We start from the raw sequence: 17,729 nt of genomic DNA on the forward strand, positions 1-17,729 counted from the left end.
CATAAAAAAATTGTAATAGGATCATTGAAGGCTTTTATAGGTCACATTAAGACAGAGTTTTAAATGTTTTCCTCATTAATTTCTTTTTTAAATGCCTTTTATGTGCAGTTATTCTAATTTCTAAGTGCTTTGTATAAAGTCTGTTAAATGAATATGTACATGCAATTTAAATTGTTTGATCCTTGGCCCAAGGCCAGACTTAAATCTATAAAAATCTATTATAAATTGTAATGAAAGAAGAGTTACATCATCATTTCACATGTGAACAAACATACTAAAGAGCTTCTGTTGTTGAAAAGTGTTGTTATATAAACTACTACAGCCGTACTCCGTGCATTAAATCATTAACTAGATTAACAAATTAGACTCACTTAATGTCACAAATGACTAAAACGTCATCTTAATCGTAATCGATATCAATAAAAAATTTGTATAAATAAAGATTCAAACGGTTGTGAATCAGTGAATCGATTCATGATTCAGATTGTGTGTCAAACTGCCAAAACGGCTGAAATCATGTGACATTGGCGATCCGAATCATGAATCAATTGACTGATTCATAACTGTTTGAATCTTTATTTGAGGATTAAAAACAAACAGGGAAGAGAAGACAGTCTTGTTATTTTTAGACCAAAATGTATTGTCGATGTTTCAAGAGATTCTAATTACATAACTAACTGATGTCACATATGGACTACTTTGATGATGTTTTTATTCCCTTTCTGGACATGGACAGTATGGACATATTATTGCGTAATATGCTTTCGGACTAAATATAAAATATCTTAAGCTGTGTTCTGAAGATGAATGGAGGTCTTACGGGTGTGGAACGAAATTAGGGTGAGTCATTATTTACATTAATTTCATTTTTGGGTGAACTTGAGTGTACATCAGTACTACACTTGTTATTGTGGCATAATGCAGGATTAAATTAGTGCACTCAGTAACATCCACTATAGTTTCGGACACCACAACAAATGACTGTCCCTTCAAATACTTCAAATTGTGCACTATTTGAGGGTATAGGGGGGTGATTTAAGTTTCAGCCATGGACAGGTATGCTAAACTACATCAGTGCCTTAAAGCATCTAAATGGTACAAAGAAATAAAGGAGACTCACTGGCACTGCACCTTAATGTTAAGAGAAAATTAAGTGCTCATTGAGGGGATTATAATCAGAGTTAAGCTTATAATAAGTTTAAATGTAATTAATTTTTCTCCTGGTCCTTATTTTAAATAGGTCATTAAAAATATCAGTAATTATCGATATCGACTGATATGAAACCCTTATATCGTGATACAGTTTTCAGCCATATCACCCAGCCCTATTGAACGGTCATTGAAAATGAATGGGATCATGTTGATGGCTGTGTGAACGGTTCTTTAAAAGCAATATATCCATTCAAAGGAACAAAATTCACCAAAGGTCTTTAATAACAAACTGTAATTGTTGACATATCATAACAAATGCACTGTTTATACTGGCAAACACAGAAACAATCGAGCTCCAAACGCATTCATAAATTATTATCCTTAAATGATTCATGCTCTCTGAAGCCTAATGCCACTACTGGGTATTGCCATAAAATGTGAAGTCTTTATGGTGACTGGTTTGCCTTCAAGGAAGTCATTAAACAGCATCAGAGAATGGTCATGTGTAAATATACACACTGTGTGGTCACTATATCCTGGAGCAAACACTCCTCCAACGACCCCACCTGAATACATATACACAAGCAAAACCCATAGGCCAACAACTTGTGCAATTCATGCATAATACACATACTCCACTGTTCAATATGAACATTCAACACAGCTGCACAATAAAATCTCTGTCTACCGAGTGTCTTTAAAAGGGCACTCTTGTTTGATATGCTCTCATAACGCAGCTAGAACTCTAGTTTTTACCAATAAACACTGCAGTTAAAAGAGCAGAAAGCTTTCATGAGTGGAAAGTCAAACTCATTGAAAACACAACCTGACCTGACCAGAACACATTATGAACACAATGTAATAATGCACCTTGATGTGACCACCCCGGAAAAGCATACAAATAGAAGATTTCTTTTTTTTAAAAAAAATCTTCCTGTAACTCTCAATACAGAAACAAAACAGAAAGCGGTGTTTCTTTAACTATAGGCACATTAATGCCCTAGAAGTAGAAATGTTCTTCTTTTAGTTATTTGGAGGTCATATTAAAGCCGTCTCAGATCAATTTTAGTATGCCTTCATAATTAATTTCTTCTTTCATGTCAAGTAATTTTAATTTCTAAATGCTTTGGATTAAAGCATTCAGTTAAATAAAAAAATATAAATGTTATTTCAATTGTTTTATCCTTGTTCCAAGGCCAGACTTCATATTAATTTTCCATCAGTAGGACACTTTCCATCACGACCAACCATTTTTAGATAAGAAAAACATAAAGGTAAACATCCATTGTAGATTTATATGGTGCATCATTTCCAGTCAAGCCGAAATTTTTACTTAATTGTGTGTATTTAGGATATATAAATGCTTAGCCAAAATTGTTAATGAAAACGCCACAACTCATTTCCACAATATAATTCTAATAAGAAAATATTACTTTTTAGATGTAGTAAAAAATGTCACTGTGATGGAATAAGTTCCATAATTTGCACAATACTATGTATAACACTCATATTCAAAGCAAAGCAAAAAAATAGTTTTCCTCCACAGGACCATGGACAGCGACATTAGGCCACAAAGAGGTTTAGTGTTGAATTCATAGATCATATTTCAATGGGTGGAACCACATATTTACATTTATGGTTAAGGAGCTGATTTGGTTCATTAGAGTTCACATTATTTTTGTACATTAAGACCCAGAGAAGAGGAACAGAGGTCTGCATGGCAGAAGTTGGTAAAATTTTTTTTAGATCTTTAGAATCCATAGATCTTCTTCAAAACTCTAAACCAAAGTTATGAAATCTGCAGAGCCTTTGGGTTTTGCAGGATCGTTCTCTCCAGCGTGCTGGTGTGTGTATTAAAGAGGAACGGTTCACGGCACATTCGGCCCTGATGGAGCTGAGGATATTTAATCAAGCGAATTCCATCTGCTGCGGTAAGCGTCTGTCCGTGTTCAGAGCGGGGCCAATTACTGGCTGATTCGACGAGGCCCGGCCACAGCGAGACACGCTGAAACGAGGGAACAGCAAGCGCTTAGCTGAGGCTTAGTGGTTTTTCTGCAGTTTACTCGCCACTTAAGGATGGACAAGTGATTTCTAATTCTATTCTATGAAGTCTGAGTCATCAATAAAGTTGTAAAGCTCTGGATAGGTTTCGGAAAGACAGAAAAACAAATGCCTTAACTTGTTCCGTGTGCCAGATGTTGGATATGTATCCATGCACGCATTAAAAGAACATGAAAAGACACAAGCAGATTATAGACACAGACAGATGTTTTGTATCACAGATGACTGTTAAACTGATACTGGTGGATTATTCTGTCTAAGGGAACATATTTATATGATATTTTCTTTAAACTAACACTAATTTCAAAGAGAGGAAAATAATTATGAATTGAATCAAAATCACATCGTTCATAAAATTTGTCATAAGAAACTAATGGCACACATATTCCCTCTAAACAGAAATAAAAGAGATGCCTCAAAGCAAGGAGGAATTTCTCTCAAGGGCTGCTAAAGCTAATTAGTACTTCAGTTTGAGGGTCTGACATGATGGTTCATGTCATTCAGAATAACACATCCCTATGGGTCCTCAGAGGGGCGTGTTGAGTAAGGGATGCAAAGCAAGGGAGCGTGGGTAGTGACGGCAGGAGATGCCTGACATTTGGAGTCACCACGAGTCTAATTCAAATCAACAGCAGGTTATGTTATGTAATATGTCTCTATAACGTGGCAACCAACCACTCTAACTATTAATAATAAACTCAAGCCATGAAAATTATTTTCCTCTGAAAAACATAACAGACTAGAACCTCTGTGTCTCCTGAGTGTTTACATACACGCGTTCTGACAACAGTTCACACAATCTTAAATTCACTAAAATGACAGACAACGCAAAATGTATCTCAAAATCTCAAAACTTGTTTTTGTTTCTTGTTTGCTTAAGCCACACTTAAAGGGATAGTTCACCCTGAAATGAAATTAAAGCCATCTTTTACTCACCCTGCTGTTGATTCAATGCCCTATATATATAGACAGACATAGTATATTATGTCTGTCTAACGTTATCCCTTTCGGACCTCAACAGCAGTAATTTAAAAAAATAGTTCTGCACGCGCTCCTTCTATTATCAGTAATTCAGTATTGTATTATTTCTTATTATGTCCTTTATAGATATGATTTTTTTCTATTGAGCCTGATTTTTCTAAATGTTTATCTTGAAGATATGTTTATCTTGGGTGCCATGACAACAGCACGTGAGCATAAGCGTCGTGCCTGCTGACGGTTCATACTAGTCATTACAGGAACGCGCACAGAATAACGGCCGAGCAGTGTTTTGACTGAATAATAGTTTATTTCTCACAAAACCTTATAGTATGCCTCCTGGAAACGTTCCATATATGGTGCACAATGTATCATTACATCATACTTTAGTATAATATTTATAATGTTTTACACTGGTCGCTATGAAATTCAGTGAATCACTTAAGTATGATACTTAAGTTGATCCTGATTGAATCAGGCTTTTTGAACAAATCATTCAAATAAGAAAGAATCACTGAAAAATGTGCTTTAGTCTGTGCTTCAGGTGTTTGGAAAAGTACATTACAGAGACAGCTCATTGCTTTTGGAGGTGATTTTTGGATTACCCTGTGACAAGCTCCTTATGTGAGAGATCACCTGTAAATATTTCCAGTGAACCGCTCTTCAGAACGACTATGACTTTGATTCTGGATGACAAACCTGTAGTTGTCACTCCCACTTTTCCTGTCAACTCAAGCACCCTTTTCTGGATCGTTCACAAATACCTCCCTCCACCATCTGCGAAGCAGCACTTCAGAGAGACACAAGCTAAAAACAGGATTTCACAGGTGCAGCAGGTATAATAATGTAAAACTAATATGTTCGTACATGTGCATATTTTGTTGATCTTTTGTTGATCTTGAAATAGGCAAACTATGTGAATATTTATGTATAAATCACATGGAACTTGCTAGGCAGACCTGGTGTAGCTATCATCATTAGTTTGATGAAATTATTCATCTTTTTCTATAACTGGCATTCGAGGGAATTATCATTTATTTAAAAAGTGACAAATATATATTCTTTGTTAAAAGGAAAGCTTGTCATTTCTGTGCAATGTAATTGCAAATAAAATGACTTTTTGAGAAGTCAAAACTTATTTGACCTGTCTGCTTTTGATCATTTACATCTGGAGCTATAAGAAATAATGTTGAAATTTCAGCCAAGATACCAAATCCATCTGCCGGCACAAAGTTAAACCAAGGAAATACCAATAGTCATGAACTTGAATACTTTAACTCCCTCAGCCTTCACAGCTCTGGGCATGAAAGAGCTTCAAAAGTTTTTTTTAATTCATTGTGATTCAAAAACAGACAGGTTATCCAAGTGATTTTAAAGTTCTCTCTATAAGCTTTTTATTTGTTTTCTACAGTACTCCCATCGACGACTGACACTTGGTTATTGGTTAAAACATTTGGACATGGTTAAGAGCCTTTGTGTGAAGTAAATCTACAACATTGCATTAGCTTCAGAATGTAAGATTATTGAGAGATTTTCTGAAGGCTTCTGCTGCTCTCTGACTTGCTTTCTACACGTTTACCCGTCTAAAGCTTGATAGACCATTGAAGTGACAAAATAAAGTGACACAAATAACCTTGAAATGTATTGTTAGTTTATAAAACCAGCCAGCACTGAAGTAGTGCTCTTCAGCCCACTGTAAACCTGTTACACTATATTGCCAAAAGTATTGGAACACCCCTCCAAATCATTCCAGACTGCTACCACAAACATTTGTGAAAGAATGGGACGCTCTCAGGAGCTTAGTGAATGCAAGAGTGTGATACCATGATAGGTTGCCAACAGTGCAATAAGTCCATTTGGGAAATTTCCACTCTACTAAATATTCCACGACTGGAAATAACTGTTAGTGGTATTATAACAAAGTGGAAGAAATTGGGAACAACAGCAACTCAGCCACAAAGTGGTAGGCCTCGTAATATCACAGAGCGGGGTTGGCGCATGCAACTGCGAGTGAGGCCTTCAGTGCCTCACAAATGCACTTCTAGAAGAATGGTCAAAAATTCTTATAAACACACTCCTAAACCTTGTTGAAGCCTTGGTGGGCCAACTCCACATTAAACCCTACGGATTAAGAATGGGAGGTTCATGTGCATGGTCTTGAAATTTTTTGGCAATCTAGTGTATATATTGGGCTAAAAGTTAAACAAAAATCAGAAAGATACTTAACAAAACATGATGTGTAGCTAAATTCAGTTCTATGTGTCTTTTTTGCAACCTATTACTAACATTTGTTTCGTTTGCTAGATATCATGACAAGACTTAATGCTATGTTGCTAAAATCTTTGTAATACACAGTAATTTCCAGCCCTGGCCCTTTATTGAATGCAATACACAGAATTGTTTGTAAAATTAACAAGCATACTGTAACTTCCTGCAAGGCTGAAGACAGTTTGCCAGAGGCATTAGAGAAACTGTGGTATCATAGTAATTAGTCTCATACCACAGTTCACAATTCCCTTCCGAAGGCAGCCTGTTGGTTATTTTTTATAGTTTTAATGGCATAAAACTTTCATAGATTTTGCTCTGAATTAATTATATTGAAAGGAATCAGATTGCCACAGTAATTGGAAACCTTTATTGATTAATTGGGAAGTTGTGTCACGGTCTTTGCCAATAGACCAGTAAAAATTAGTTCATTAATTCAAACAAATTAGAGTCACTTCAAAACTAGCTGTCAAAGGAATGTGGCATGTCGCATGACGCATTCGCATGGGTGAGTGTTTATGTACGTGTCCTGACATTAGAGAATTCTCAAGAGAATTACACTGCACAGCAGGCTCAGTGTCTCTCAGTTTGATGTTTGCTTTCTCCCCTCAACTCTGTCTCTGCCTCTTCATACATAATGACAGCATGCATTTAGTCAAATCTAGCCCCATATCCAGTGAATGAATGCAGGACACACTATGTTTACATGGGCACCTTTTGTTTCAATGGGAAAGAATTCATGCGATGCGAGGGTTTATGTCACAAGCTTCAAATCTGAACTGATTTTTTGACACGCGCACACTACACGAAAATAGTTTCCAACTGTTTGTGCATAATATTCTCCTACAGACAGTGCTTTTTTTCTTTGTTTTAAAGAGCAGACTTAAAGGGTTAGTTCACCCAAAAAATAAGTTTTGATGTCATTAATGACACCCTAATGTTGTTCTACATCCGTAAAACCTCCGTTCATTTTCGGAACACAGTTTAAGATATTTTATATTTAGTCTGAGAGCGTATGCAAGTGTATGCACACTATACTGTCCATGTCCAGAAATGTAATAAAAACATTAGGGATGCACTGATGTATCAACCGATTTTTGATCAATGTATAACCATCAGCATATCGGCTATAGTATTATATAAATATTAATATATTGCATGAAAAGGCCGATATAACAAACCGATGGTTTAGTAACGAACTCCACGAAGGCACTGGGCTGTATAATGTCTGCTGCATAATCTAAGATTATACTGTAGTATTCATGCTCTGCGCTGCTGTCTGTGTTTTAATGTTTATCAAACAACAAAAGACACAACAAACAAACAAATAAATCGCTCACTACTCTTGGACTAAACTTTCATTAGGATCATTCCGCGATGCGGACACGCATACAGAATACAATCATAAAAACGGAATTTACTGCATAATGCGGAATGGCATAAATTTGGTTTTGATGAATAAATAAAACGTTGGTCAGTACACTTAAATCAAATCGCGACATATACTAATAGTGTCTGTGAATATTAAGCCAAAAAAAGACTGTTTAAATGAATCCTTCATGTTTTTCTGTCTCTGTCACACACTGAAACTCACAGTGTTTTTCAGCATCTGCCACCTCAATATGAAGACATGAATGCATCTCCAGTCACTATGAGCATTTGACCATTTCATTCGAAAAAATCGATCGTCTTATCATAAACAAACACAGGAACTCGAAGCAGAGGGCAACCCATCAAAATAAAAGTTCAGTTTAATTGTGACAGGATTAATGTTGTACAGAAGCGCGACGTCTCAGCAGGGATGGAAATAAACTTTTCGTCCACCGGCCACTGTGGCTGGAGGATTTTAAAATCTACCAGCCACTCAATGTTTTTACCAGACACTTTCTTGTTTTTAACCGACAATGTGTAATTGCATGTGAAAATTAATACTACAAGCTCTACAATCCAGTTCATTTAATCTTAAGTCTCAATACTGACATTTTCTTTCACATAAACCATGAACTGATGCATACATTTCATTTTCATTTCAATGAGTAGGGCTCTGTGCTCTATACCCTCTTTTTTTACCTGGACGTGGTATTTCAATAATTTGTGGTCTTTTATGGCTTTCAGTTTTAGGTTTTTAGTCCCAACAATGAAACTATTAGTTCGGGCATCTTCTAAAGCATGTTGACAACATACTGAGCAGAACATTATGAGTAGGGATGCACCAAAACCAAAATCAAAATTCTTGCCCGAAACTGAAAAAGAGTAATTAATTCAATTACAAATTATGCAAATATTTATTTAGCACATTGCAACAATACACAGTATAAAATAAGTCGTAGTTTGTGTTATTTTTGGACCTTAAATGTATTTTCGATGCTTTAAGAGATTCTAATTAACTAACTGATGTCACGTATGGACTACATTGATGATGTTTTTATTCACTTTGTGGACATGGACAGTATAAGTGTGCATACACTTGCATACGCTCTCAGACTAAATATAAATATCTTAAACTGTGTTCCAAAGATGAACGAAGGCCTTGTGGTTGTAGAAACGACATTAGGGTGAGTCATTAATGACATTAATTTTATTTTTGGGTGAACTAACCCTTCAATATTTATCAATTTCAGGTCCTAACTAGGAGATGAGTAAACAAACCAAATTAACCGTGCTGCTTATATTTTATCAAGCAGTAAAAACGCCCTGAATTCCCACACCCAAAACAAAGTAAGGAGGACTGGACAGCCTGAGCAGGACAACCTCACACCAGTCCACTTCACAGACGAAGAGTGGAAGAAGAATTTTAAAATGGCACAACAGTCATTTGTCACTTTATTTAAACAAAAACAACAAAAAGTTACGTGTCATATGCCATTACTCCATCTCTACATCACTGCACATTCACAGAATTTTCCAGTTTCGGCTTTCAATCTGATCAAGTGTTTACATTGATCTTCTCGATCAGATCAGAATAAAAATTTTCATTGGATTTGGCCAATTCATTCTGACTGACATGGTTACATGGGGACCAATTATTGTGATATAAAGTTCATTATTTTCCATAATGTAATGGTACAAATTAAACTTTTAGATTCATTGCACACCAAATGAAATATTTCAGGTCTTTTATTGTTTTAATACTGATGATTTTGGCAAACAGCTTATGAAAACCCAAAATTCCTATCTAAAAAAAAATTGCATATTTCATCCGACCAATAAAAGAAAAGTGTTTTTAATACAAAAAAAAGTCAACCTTCAAATAATTATGTTCCGTTATGCACTCAATACTTGGTCTGGAATCCTTTTGCAGAAATGACTGCTTCAATGTGGCGTGGCATGGAGGCGATCAGCCTGTGGCACTGCTGAGGTGTAATGGAGGCCCGGGATGCTTCAATAGCGGCCTTAAGGTCTGGAATCGGTCCTTCTCCACAATCTTCCTCAGGGTCCGGTCACCTCTTCTCGTTGTGCAGCGTTTTTTGCCACACTTTTTCCTTTCCACAGATTTCCCACTGAGGTGCCTTGATACAGCACTCTGGGAACAGCCTATTCGTTCAGAAATTTCTTTCTGTGTCTTACCCTCTCGCTTGAGGGTGTCAATGATGGCCTTCTGGACAGCAGTCAGGTTGGCAGTCTTACCCATGATTGCGGTTTTGAGTAATGAACCAGGCTGGGAGTTTTTAAAAGCCTCAGGAATCTTTTGCAGGTGTTTAGAGTTAATTAGTTGATTCAGATGATTAGGTTAATAGCTCGTTTAGAGAACCTTTTCATGATATGCTAATTTTTTGAGATAGGAATTTTGGGTTTTCATGAGCTGTATGCCAAATTATATGACATATTATGACATATTTCAGTTGGAGTGCAATGAATCTAAAATATATGAAAGTTTAATTTTTATCATTACATTATGGAAAATAATGAACTTTTATCACAATATGCTAATTTTTTTTTAGAAGGACCTGTATTATAATAATATATTTAATATTTTAACATTTGAATTGTCGTAACTTTTTACTGTTTTTTTTTTTTTTTTTTTTTTGGCTTTTGTTGCCTTTTCTTGATGCATTCTACCTGCAAGTGAGTGTGTACAAAGCAAGTGCTTTTGCAACTAGGTGAATTTTTGGTTTGTGTTTTCACACAGACCTAACATTCATAATACACAAAGGGTTCTGACAGGGTTGACAATTTTGAAGCTTCTTGTGTTGGCACAAATGCTCTCTGTGCTCTGTGACTTGTCTCTCAGGTCATTCACAGCCTGTCCCTCTCTCTGTTTCTTTCTGAATTGTTGTCTTACTGGTGGCCAATGTTTTCTTCTTCTTTTTATAATGAGGGGCAGATTGTGCCTAACCATGGAGTCAGTACACCACCCTGGGGAGAGACTCTCAGCCACACACACAAAATTCTCATAGAAAACCAGTCTTCCACTTAGGCCATCATGCTAACTTCATGAGACAGCCGTAGCCTGTGCTGAATCGCCTTGAAAACACAGAATGGACATTTTGAGATTTTGCTGATTGCCGTTGCCCTCTCTGCTTCCACAAATGAACGGTTTGTTCTTAAATGCAGCCACTGCAACCCTTACAAAAAAATCACCATGGTAACAATAGTTTCTGGCACAACTTCATAGTTTCTGCACTGACCAGCTCATGTCCTATTGCTAGTTAGATTCTACCAATGGTATATATTCTCAAAAACAACATTTGCTGTAACATTTATATTTCAATTTGTGAACTAAAACTCAAGGTCGAGCCCTGATTGCATGGGTGTGCTGAGTGGTTTCTAGGCCATTGGGCGATCTGATTCCAATGGATACCTGAATGGTTGCTAGAGTGTCCTATAGCTGCTTGTGTGTTCTGAGTGGATTATAGGGCATTGCTAGGTGATTGCTAGGGTTTTCTGGTTCCTATGGTTCTCCGAATGGATCTGCAGTGTTTAGAGTAGTTACTATGGCGTTGCTTGGAGGTTTTTAGTATGTTTTGGTATCTAGGGTTCTCTAAGAGTGCTTTCACACTTGGTTCGATTGCCTAGACCAAACCTGAGTTCGATTGCTCCCCCCTCCCCCTGCGCCCGCTGGACTTCGTTCATATTATATTATTTGCGTCATCAAAGACCAGCAGAAATGAGATCTACAGCTCTCTGCTAGAAGTATCTCAGTTATGCTCATCAGGTAAATGAGTGAAACACACACAAAACACAATTTTTTATTAACTCGTATGTCATTAATAGCGGTTCACTTTATCGATTTAGTACAATTGTGTTCACATCAGCAGCGAACCGTACCAGAGTTCACATAAAACGAACCCCAGACCACCTCTTTAAACGGACTCGGGTACGGTTTGCGGGTGCGCACCCGAGTTCGGAAGACCGCATTCATATCATCCAAACGAACCGAACTCCGACGTCAATCGAACCCGGGTGCGCACCAAAAGTGCTAGTGTGAAAGCACCCTAAGTAGTTGCTAGAGTGTTCAGAGTAGTTTCTAGGGCATTGCTTAGTTGTTGCTAGTGTGCTCTGGATGGTTGCTAGGGTTGTTATAAGGCACTGCATGCTTAGTGGTTGCTAAGCTATTCTGGATGGTTACCTTACAGCTACTGAGCATTCCAACGAAAGAGAAAGCCTGAGAGAGAGAGAGGAACTGAAGGAGCAAACAGACCTGACTGCTACAAACAGGTGCAAGAAAACTGGGAAAAATGACTGGAACTAATAGAGAAGGGGGTCTCCAGAAGACCTATGTGCTTAAGTGAGAGAAATGTGTGCGAGTGTGTTTGTGCAACTTACACAGACACACCAGAGCCAAGAAAGGGTCCAGCTGGTGAGCTTACTCTAACCTGATTACAGAGAGCAGTCGAACAAAATTAATATAGACGATTCACTAATACAAGGACTCTGTGGCTCAATTAGGGTATTTCTGGCACCATGACCACATGAGCCTTGACCAGGATAGACAGAAATTGAATTATTCAACAACAAAACATCTTATATACATTTGCTCCGCTGTGTTCAATGAATTATTGAATACATACTGTTTAAAAATGTTGGGGATCAGTAAGAATTTTTATATTCTTACTGAGTATCTTATTAAGTATTAAGAAATAATTTTATTGCGCAAGGATGCATTAAATTGATCAAAAGTGACAGTAAAAGCATTCAAAATGTTACAAAAGATTTATATTTCAAATAAACGTTGTTCTTTTTATCAAAAAAATTCTGAAAAAAATGTCACGGCAAAAATGTAAAAAAAAAAATATTATTTACCCTGATTGTTTTCAACATGGATAATAATAAGAAATGCTTCATCAGCAGCAAATCATAAGAATGATTTCTGAAGCATCATGTCACACTGAATACTGGAGTAATGATGCTGAAAATTCAGCTTTGCGATCACAAGAATAAATTTGGGTTAGAATCTGCCTTTTGGCAAGCTCGCTCTTCTCCTCCCTTATTCCGTCACATATAACTTCAGAAAGGTATGAAAATATATTTCAAAATACCTTTATTATTATTAAACAATGTTTAATAATAATAAAGGTATTTATTAGCTATAATTAGGGGCATGTGTAGGGAGGGGTTTTGTTGTCCCATTAAGACATCCATTTAATAATTCTAATAAATATAATAATTTACTCTCTATATTAGTATTGCATTCTCTTAATGTACAACAATACTGAGGTGCAAATAGTACGTGTCTGTTAAAATAAAATATAAATAGCATCTAATTACTATTTACACATATTGCAAAGAACTGCTACTTTTATATGGTGTAAATAGAAAATATCACTATTAATTCACATCTACAGCTATTTGCACTTGGTGTAAATAACATATCGCTAAGAAAATGTTATTTTCACTTAGTGTAGAATATATTGGCTATTCGCACTTAATGCAAATAGCGGCTGCCAAAAAGAAATCTACCAAACCAAAAGTATATATATTTATTGTACTCAACAATACAGATCAAGAATATACTGAGGATTTTGGAGATTGTTAACACGTGTGCGTAACTGTGCATCAAAAGTCTGATCACTCAGATATTTTGTTCAGTTTCTTTCTCATCTGCTTTGGAGATTTAACAAATGCTCAGACAGGCCGAGATGAATTCTTGACACTAGAGGCAGTTAATTATTATGACTTCACTCGTTTTGCTAGGGGGTGTGTAATTAACTGTGCGATCGGGTGAATGGAAAGGCCTGCATTTATTCTGTCTGAAATGTGCTGAATGCTCAGAATGAATGTGTGATTGAATATGGATGACAAAGACCGAATCAACCCCCCTTTATTACATTCTCTCTGAAGCTCTTCACTGCAAACACTTTGGCTGGCTGGATTTAGCTAGCTCACATCGAGATCAAGAGTTACATGTGCAGAGAAATGTGACGTCTATAGGGATCAACACATCTCTGACAGACGGAGGACTGTCTGTCTGATATCTTCATGCTTAAGAGAACTGATAAATGTAGACAACAACACCAAAAATCTTTCTTGAATGGTTTAGGTTGGTCAGTATAATCTGGGAAAACACTGAAAATATAAATGCATTTATAAATGAATACTAGGGATGGCGCGATATCCCTCAGAATTAGGGTTTTCTTTTCAATACGATAACAAGATAGACTCCATTTATTCACAACTTCTATAGTTGTACATAAAAAGAGAGAAAGAACATTTAACTGTTACTATAAATGTCACATTTAGCTTTGTTATTATATAGTGGAGTGAAATAACTGCAAATGAAGCTTCTTTTTTCCTGTCATTACCTCTGGCAAGCACTGCTCTCTGTGCATTTGTTTGAGTGCTGTGGTGGCTGAATGCTGTCTGACTGCATGCGCTTTTTAGTATTTTTGCTCATGTTCAGGTGAATGGAAAGACAAGCAGTTTCTGAATTACAAAACTATTTTCTAACCAATTTCATATTTTTCAAATACATTCGTAATATTTATTGTACTATATTTTATTTAAATGTACACTATGTAACCTTTACATGCCATCTAGTGTTTAAAAAACAAAAGTGCATGCATTTTGCGGAAGAACAAGAGTGCATTTCACGCAAGAGTGTGATTTAAATCACGTTCTTTCGTGACTGTCCGGATGAATATGGTTCTCTCTCATAACCCCCCCAAAAAAATTATCTACAGTTCATAAAACACTCAGCTACTAGGTGTTGTATATCTAGTCCATTCAAATGTTCTCATACACTCTACTGAATTAAATCAGTAGCACACCGTTTTCTGCATGGCAAGTTTACTTCTTTTCTTTTCTGCCCACTTCATACACTTAAAATCCGGTCCCATAATGCATAGTGCACTTAGATCTTAAAGATAGCTACATACGACCATCATTCCAATGACATTAGGCTTAAAGGGTTACTTCAGCGATTAGCATATGGCTTTGTATCAGTAGAAACCCAGAAGTATATTCAAATGATTGTGCTTAAAAATTTAGTCCATACTACCTTTATTTGTTTTGTATATCATTTCAAACTGCATTTCCACATTGCAATTTTGTATAGACTATTCATAAACTGAATTAACAGAAAAATTGCTATATTGTTATGTATATCGTTATATCAAATGAGCTATATCGGGAAATGAAATTTTGGCCATATCGCCCAGCCCTAATAGGAGGAATGTTTGGCCAAAGGCTAAAGACTACAGCCAGCAGAGGGAGCCATTTCGAACTAAAACGCACCAGACTGAACTCGCGTTGTGAATGTATGCCGTGAGTGTGGTCGCGATTACCTCAGCTCTCATCACGAGAGGTCAGTTCATTTATCTCACTCCTACAGTTAGTGCTCAGTGCTGTGATACTCGCGCGGTGACTCACTCATTATATTGAACAGACATGTTTAGGTTTTAATTGCAGTGTCTTCTCCAACTCAGTCACAGTAATCAAGTTGGTGGCTTTGGGAATGGCCTCACAGGGCAGCAAAGCATTCTGGGAATTGTAGTTTTTCATCCCCATGAGACAAAAATACATTTTCTGTCTTTTCTCAGTCTAGAAGGCACCAAATTCAAAAATAATTTCACATTTCTACTACATTGATGACCCAGTTTAAATACAGATTCATCTTCCCAGCGCAGAAGTACCCCTTTAAGATATATGACCAGTTTAGATGGAAATGACCTCAACTTGACGTTACTGTAGTTTTAAAGCATAATAGACTTTCTCCTTGAAATAAATTCCAGCATGGCGCCATAACTATAATGAAAACACCCTTCACATAATTCTTTACAATGTTAAAGAGCTACATATGGCAATTTCAATAAAATACCTTACTCACCTGTTGAGTGATAAAAACGCTATCTCCCGTGGCTTTTATAACATTTCAAATGCCCCAGTCTAGTCATCGCCATCTCCGAGAAGCCATTAGGCCTACGACGTTGATTCTCGTTTAAGGGCTCTGTCGCGTTCACTTTTTGGAAGCAGATGTTGTTGTTGTTGTTATTTTTTTTAAACCGTTGATTCCCTGGAGGCTAGCGATTTGGTGTAAGGTTTTAGCGGTCTCGTTGTGACACATAACCTATGCTCCCACTCCCACACTACACCCGTAAAAGCAGACGCTGGTGTAGTGGCGCAACTTCTTCAACGAGACACGCACGCACGGGCGAGTAGGCTATACGCGATTTCCCGCGAAAACCATCCTGTCAGCTCTAAAATATAGTAAATAAGGGTAACACAAAACACGTTTTAGAATAAGGACTGACGATGTGTTGATTCATTATTTAAATCTAGTTAATTTTGAACAAAAAAAAGTTTGAAACTTTGAATAAATGTAAATCATTCAAATAAAAGGCTAGGTAGATTATCCTCTCAATACCATTTTAAGGAGCATCATATTTCAAGATTGATCCACCCATCCCTAGTGCTACTCTCAAAATATCTGACCTGATATAGGCTGAATCCGTCACTTTCTGTTAGAACGTGTGAATGTGAGGTGTTTACAAGACAGCAACTATCCTCTCTCTATGGACCTGTCTTTGAACTCCTCTCAAATAGGAGCACGGCAACAAAAACTCCTCTCACTCTTTCTCTCCTTTTCTCTGGCATCAAACAGCAGAATAAAACCTTTGATAGAGCACATCACATTGAGTTTTAATAAGGCCGTTCCTGCACGTACAATGTGACAAACTGCCTTTAATCTGTGTTTTTGTCTTTACCAGCTCCGACCACCACAAAGCAAGGGATCTCCAGGAGGTGTTTTCCTACAGCCTTATTTCATTCCCCTGCTATTTTACATTTACAGTCATGGTTTTCTCTCAAGCATCTGTTTGATCAGTATCAGCTTCTGTCTAGCGCATATTTCATAGCAAATTGCTAGTTTATAGAGATGTGAACTACAACAGAGCAGTTTGAACCTTTAAGTTACCTAGTCAGATCTTCAAAATACAACCTATTCAGATCTTTGAAGGAGCTCAGTGGAAGTAAATATGGTCTCTTTTTTAATACTGTAGGCCTAAAATTAATTATACTGTTATTATTTAAGCTGTTAAATTGTAAAGTCACTCAGGGTTACAGAGTTTATGATGGTTCATTGTCATGGCAACAAAGTTGTAAAATATAAAGGTTATTATTAAGCATTTTTTCCCACACCAAAATGACACGCATATTGTTTATGTCTATACTTTAAATAAAAATGTTATATTTTTTACATCTACAGATTGGCCTCATTCACTTCCATTGTGAGTGCCTCACTCTAACCCAGAAAGAGTGATTTTTCTGGTAATCAACATTAAATGATGCCGATTGAGTTTAACTTGCACTGACCCGAGAATATCCCTTACCACTACACTACACCACCTCAGCCATTGGACGGTTGCATTGGACGTGAAGCTTCATGTTAGCGACCCTCTATCCACCTACACACCCACTGCTCACCCGGACAGCACACAAGTTACTCATCCCTTCTGTTCCAAAATCCTTAACAAACTAAACAAGAGTTACAGCTCTGCAGACTCACTCTCTGTCTGTGGTTTATAGAGTTCAAAAGTGTGGCTTTTCACAGTCATCTGCTGTTCTGAAGTAGTGACAGATGCACCTGTTTTCCCTCTTTAAAGGATTTTTAACTACTTTCACCCTTAATGAGCCTTCCAGATGTCAAGCAAAATGTATTTATAAAAAACACAGTGAAATCCAATTACATTATTTAGATTTTAGATTATTTTAGATTCTGAGAAGAAGATGATACAAACTGGATGCAGGGAACATATCATTACACAGAATGTCTAAAATAAGCAGATACGCAGCACCCTGAACTCAGCGAGACCCTGAACTCAGCAGAAGTATAAACC

At 36.8% G+C, this 17,729-nt stretch overlaps 1 protein-coding gene across 3 annotated transcripts in view; it reads right to left on the minus strand.

The window, feature by feature from the left end:
* kcnh3 (potassium voltage-gated channel, subfamily H (eag-related), member 3) overlaps positions 1 to 17,729 on the minus strand; it is a 165,192-nt gene that overhangs the window by 143,180 nt on the left and 4,283 nt on the right. Inside the window, exon 1 of one of the 3 annotated variants that reach the window (XM_067443870.1) lies at positions 15,722 to 15,972. The exons of the other annotated variants lie outside the window; for them this stretch is intronic. The gene's annotated coding sequence lies outside the window, so the exon portion shown is untranslated. Of the gene's footprint in view, positions 1 to 15,721; positions 15,973 to 17,729 lie in introns of those variants that run through there. 3 annotated transcript variants of the gene reach the window in all.

Source organism: Pseudorasbora parva, chromosome 5 (assembly GCF_024679245.1).
Source record: "Pseudorasbora parva isolate DD20220531a chromosome 5, ASM2467924v1, whole genome shotgun sequence".
In the NCBI taxonomy this organism is placed as follows: domain Eukaryota; kingdom Metazoa; phylum Chordata; class Actinopteri; order Cypriniformes; family Gobionidae; genus Pseudorasbora; species Pseudorasbora parva.